Here is a 5321-nt window from a genome sequence, read left to right as displayed (position 1 = left end):
TTTGTAGTTTTCTTTTTTTGTTGGGTCTTTCCCTGGTTTGGGGATGAGTGTAATACTAGCTTCATAAATTGAGTTTGGTATTGCTCCTTCTGCTTCTATTTCTCAGAAGAGTCTCAAGAGCATAGGTGTTACTTCATCTTTTAACGTCTTGTAGAATTCCGCAGTGAAACCATCTGGACCTGGGCTCTTTTTGGTTGGCATTTCCCTGATTGCTTCCGCAATTTCATTGTATGAAATTGGTTTGTTCAATTTGTTTACATCATCATTGTTCAGTGTGGGTAGCCTATATTTATTTAAGAAGTCATCCATTTCTACCGGTAGTACTTATTCATAATAGACTGAATTTCTTGGATATCAGTTGTGATTGTTTCCGTGGAGTCTCTAATCTTGTTTATTTGAGTCTCCCCTCTCCTTTTTTTGATTAATCTTGCCGGGGGGGGGGGGGTCTGTCAATTTTGTTGACTCTTTCAAAGAACCAACTTTTTGATTTATTAATTTTGTGTATAGCGGATCGTATTTCAATCTCTGATATTTCTGATTTTATTTTTGTTATTTCTGTCCTTCTAGTTGTTTTAGAATTAATTTTTTCTTGCTCCTCTAGGTGCTTCAATTTCTTCTTTAGGTTATTTACATCCTCTTCTTCTGCATTTTTAATATGCACTCCTAGTGCGATAAATTTGCCCCTTAGAACTGCCTTTGCTGTGTCCCATAAGTTTCTTTGTGATGTTTCTTGATTGTCATTACATTCAAGAAAGTTTTGAATTTCTTCTTTGATCTGATCTGTAACCTAGGAGTTATTCAGAAGTGTGTTGTTCAGCTTTCAAGTATTTGAATATTTTTTGACTTTTACTGCATTGTTCAGAACTAGTCTGAGTCCACTGTGATCAGATAGAATGCATGGGATTATATCAGTTCTCTTGTATCTGTTTAAGTTTTCGGTATGAACTATTATATGATCTATTTTGGAGTATGTTCCATGTCTCCTGATAAAAACGTATAAAGTTTCACTGTTGGATGGAAGACTCTGTGTATATCTGTTAAGCCCAGCTGGGCTATGGTGTTGTTTAAGTCGATGGTGTAAAAATATGGAACGCTTCACGAATTTGTGTGTCATCCTTGCACAGGGGCCAGGTTAATCTTCTCTGTATCACTGCAATTTTAGTATATGTGCTGCCGAAGCGAGCACTATCATTCTTTTTTAAAGTGGTACTTTGCCTGAAAAGCTGAGGGTTGAATAAGGTATTCTAGAGCTCAGCATCTGCCACACACAAGAGGTAGGAGAAACAAAGATCCCTTGGGGTACACTACATGTGGAAAATTCTTGGAGGCCATTAAAGTTTCTGTCTCTTTCCTATTGTGAACTACTAGGCTATACTTTTCTCTGAATTTTTGTGAACAAGTGTGGAAAATTTTTATCTAAGTTTCTGATACTGTCTCTGGAGAGCAGTTCTTTCTTTTTTGGATTTAGCTTGATTTTTTTTTTTGTCTAATAAACCCTTGGATTGAAGGTTGATTTTCAATAGTTGACAATGAGGTTTACCCTACTTTTATTGGTTCTTGTGCCACTAAAATCTCGTGGATGAAGGCTATGGCTAGCATACTGCTTTCATTAAAAGCAGACTGAACTTTTCAACCTCTACTGAGCACTCTGAAATATCACATCAGCAGTGACATGCTCATCATCAACTATTCAAGTGACTTGAGTAGGAGATATTTCTGTTTTTCTGAAAGTTGAAAAAAGAATGGACTGCTGAATATGCAGCAGGCAACAATCGACTCTATCTTACTTAAAATTTTGTGATTCCAGGTTTTCAATAGATAATCTTTGATGGTTAAAAAAGTCAGAGCTTCCCCAAATTCTTAAATCTTAAAATAATCTTTTAAAGAATTTTGTTTCAGGACTGGAAGCATGGCCTAGTGGTAGAGTGCTTGCCTAGTATGCATGAAGCACTGGGTTCAATTCCTTGGTACCACATACACAGAAAAAGCCAGAAGTGGTGATGTGGCTCAAGTGGTAGAGTGCTAGCCTTGAGGAAAGCCCAAGGACAGTGCCCAGGCCCTGTGTTGAAGCCCCAGGATTGACAAAAAAAAGGTTCAAATTAGAGTCTCACTATATAGCCTAGGCTAGTCTTGAACTTACTAGCTTTCTGCCTCAACCTTCTGAGTGCTAGTATTACAATTGTGTACCACCATACTCAGCTCTAAGTTCTTCTTTTTTGGGGCACTTCTTTTTCTGGGCACTGTCCTTAGGCACTTTTTGCTCCAGGCTAGTGCTCTGTCACTTGAACCACAGCACCACTTCCAGTTTTTTCTGAGTATGTGATACCAAGGAATTGAACCCAGAGCTTTGTGCATACTAGGTGAACACTCTACCACTAGGCTGTGCTCCCAGGTGCTTCCCCCTCCTTTTTTTTTGTCGGTTGTGAGGCTTGAACTCTGGGCTTGGGCATTGTCCCTGAGCTTATCAGCTGAAGGCTAGCACTCTACCACTTGAGCCACAGCACCACTTCTGGTTTTCTAGTGGTTAACTGGAGATAAGAGTCTCACAGACTTTTGTACCTGGGCTGGCTTTGAATCTCAATCCTCAGATCTCAGCCTCCTGAGCAGCTAGAATTACAGGTGTGAGCCATCAGTGTCTAGAAGCTCTAAGTTATTCTTAAAATGTTAAAGCAGTCTTGACATTGTTTACTTATTATCATGGGCATCTAATAAAATATATTTAACAAATAATTACCATTAAGCTTGTTAGTATTTGTGAGGAACAGTAGCCTATAGCAAATATCCAATTTCTTGAAAAATGGTGGGAAACCTTAAGGGGTAATATTTGAAACTGAATATTTTGATTTGATAACAGACTTTAATTTCCACTTAAAAAAAAGTTTTGAAGCACAATTCCATTTTATGAAGCACATGACTCACCATTGTTAGATTACCACAAACATGACAACAACTGGAAGAAGAATTGTTGATTGGATAGGAATAAGTTTCACTTTATGTGTATATCTATAAGTTTCCTGAAATGTTGGTCTTATCCTTTAGTTGTATGAAGTCTACTCTTGTCTTCCCGTTAGTACCAGTGGATTCCTTCAAACTTGCTGTATTTCTATGTTGACTGTCAAGTTTTTATCCTTGCAGTGAAATTATCATACATTTAGTTATTCTTCCACATTCTCAACTGACTTTCTTGAGATTTGTGATTCAAATAAACTTATTTCTAGAATATACCTAGAAATAATTATTTCATGAAATCAGTAAATTTTTCATTTTAAGTTTATGCATTCTTATTTTGGAATATATTTATTTAACACTATTTGCTTGCTTGCTTGCTTTATTATCTTTAATTAGTTGTACAAAGGGGTTTCAGTTCAACTTGTCAGTTTATGAGCACAGTGAATCTTAATGTTTCCCATTTCTCTGAAACTATCCATCCACTCAATTTACCTCATTCCATTTTTACATATGCACATTTAATATTATGAATCCATTCACCTACTTTTCCTCTCTCTGTTGGTCTACTGTCCCTGAAAGTTTATGCATTCTTATCTACTTTATTGTTCCATGTTTTGATTTTAGGAAGGATTGTTCTTTTTAGTAGTAGTTCAGGACAATACCCCTGCCTAAAATGGGGACCAAGGACATACTCAAAAATCTTTCCTAGCTGAGCTCCGGTACTCACTGCTTCCATTATTTCAACTGTGAGGGGTCTTTATTAAGTCTATGCTGATAGAGCTACTTTAACAAGTTGAGAAGCTAGATTACATTAGATAGGGGAAATTTAAAACTATGATGAGTTAAAATTGAGCATCCACCTGGGATCTCTATGGGCTTTTAGAAAAAAAATGGCTGCATCTGGCTACACTAAAGACTTAGATTTTTTTTCAAGCCTTAGCAATTCTTAATGGTCAAAAAACAGTTTGTGAAGATTTAGCTCAGCATCAAATTCTACCATTTCCATTTCTGAGTAATAGACTAAAAAGCAGAATTTTATGAAAGAGTAAAATTAGGTCATCTAAGATTGGACTTTACCCTTTTAAAAAGAAGGGAGGGAGGAAAAACTCTATCTTATTATACAGGTTTGTGGCTTGATTAACATTCTCAACTCATGGTCCAAAGTAGGGAAATTTAACAAGAGACTGCACTTGAGATTAAGAGGGAAAAAAATCACCTGAAAGTGAAGAAATAATTTTGTGGGTACATGTAATATACATTTTAATAAAATAGTTCTCATTAAAAAAGAAAAGACTTAGATATTGGTTACCACATTTTCTCCTGGAGAACAGAAGACCCATCAAGAGAAAAAATCTGACATCAATGAAACTGGAATCCTGCCACTAACTAGTGTGATATTGAGCAAGGGGTCTGACTTCTGGAAACCTCCTATCTTTTATCTGAATGCCTCTCACAGAGTGGGTGTGACGGTGAAGACAATGAATGTTGTAGGCCTTTGGCACAAGAGAACAGGAACTGAAAGGAGGCTATTGTTGTATTGTTTTCTAATAGAAAAGGACACATGGAATTACTACCTCTAACGAACACCTTCATTAAATTATTCAGAGGTCTAAATTTTCCCAGCTAGGTGATGGGTGGGATTCTTCCATCTATCTGTCCTGGCTCTATAAATTTCTAATTGGGTGTTGGCATGCTCAAGCTGGAGGTAGCAAATAAATCTAGGAGAAGACATGTTGCCTGGTGACTTCTCATCTGGATATTCCATAAGACTTCCACAGGCAACTTTAGGTTTAAGTATGGTCAGGAACGCACAGGCTGAGAATGGGCTGCACACAGCAAGGATTGGGAGGCCTGGAACAATTGACCTGCGAAGACTCTCACTCTGGGCTATACCTTCAGGAGCATTCTGCTTATACTACTTGTCACATTTTCACCAGTGGATACAACTTGGGAAGAGTCCTTCTTTTTGAATCTATCTCAGATAGATAGTTCAGATACAGTGGCATACATAATCTGAAGTCAGAACTCCTTGATTAGTTACAGAGAAGTCAGGAAACAGCTTATACTGGTTTATGGAAGAAGGCTTTATATTAAGATTACTAAGGCAACTAGGAGAGAGCAAGGGAAAGGGTGACATTATCTCAGAAGAAATATACTCGTTACTTGATTTATGTGGCTGTAACTCCTTTGTGTTTATAATGGCCATTATAAACACCTTTATAATGGCCATTAAAGAAAATTAAAAAAAACCTTGACATATTTAGGTTTGAAAAACACTTTCTTCTCTTCCTAGATGTGTGAATTTGGATGAACTTTTGTTTCCTTGGTTAAAAGATGAGGATAATAAATTTACCTATTTCATAAAGTCATCT

The 5321-nt window shown here is 36.9% G+C and overlaps 1 non-coding gene across 1 annotated transcript; it reads right to left on the bottom strand.

Annotated features, from left to right (window-relative positions):
- Window positions 1-1079: 1079 nt before the first annotated feature.
- Window positions 1080-1186, bottom strand: LOC150054123 (U6 spliceosomal RNA). Its single transcript, XR_016537964.1, has one exon. It is a non-coding gene; the product is annotated as a U6 spliceosomal RNA (small nuclear RNA).
- Window positions 1187-5321: the final 4135 nt, after the last annotated feature.

Source organism: Megascapheus bottae, chromosome 15 (assembly GCF_031878675.1).
Source record: "Megascapheus bottae isolate mThoBot1 chromosome 15, mThoBot2.hap1, whole genome shotgun sequence".
In the NCBI taxonomy this organism is placed as follows: Eukaryota; Metazoa; Chordata; class Mammalia; order Rodentia; family Geomyidae; genus Megascapheus; species Megascapheus bottae.
The sequence above is the reverse complement of the archived record's forward strand: the minus strand, read 5'-3'. Positions and strand labels throughout refer to the sequence as shown.